This window comes from Athene cunicularia, assembly GCF_003259725.1.
Source record: "Athene cunicularia isolate RWA chromosome 3 unlocalized genomic scaffold, athCun1 chr3_part1, whole genome shotgun sequence".
Lineage (NCBI taxonomy): Eukaryota > Metazoa > Chordata > Aves > Strigiformes > Strigidae > Athene > Athene cunicularia.
Window position 1 is genome coordinate 65,957,683 of NW_020799097.1, and position 466 is coordinate 65,958,148.

Consider the following 466-nt stretch of genomic DNA (forward strand, 5'->3'; position numbering starts at 1 on the left):
TGCTGATGGGATTTTTTTCCCTTTAAAATCGTTTTTTTCCAGATGGTGGAGCAATTTAATATTTACTCTGCAATCAAGCACTTTAAGACCCTTTTCAGGGTGTAGAAGTCCAAGCACAAGACCCCCTCGGTTGCTCCTAGCACCAGGGATGCCCTTGGTGATCAAACCCGTGCTGACAGAAATGGTCATTCCTCGCCATGCTGGTAAACTCCACCAGCGCCTTCCCGCAGGGGTAGTGCGGGCCCCCGTCTTACAGTGGCTGCAGGTACCGGAAAGCGCCCTTCCAGCAAACCTCTGTGTGTGTGTGCGCTGAACGGGGACACGGACGCCTGGCTGTGCCTCACAAACACACACGGCAGGACAACTCTGCTCTCCCCGGCGGGCAGCCGCACGGACGCCGCACGGGAACGGCGGAGCGGCAGCCCGGCGGCCTCTCCCGGGCGGCCCCTTCCCTCCCGAGCCGCCC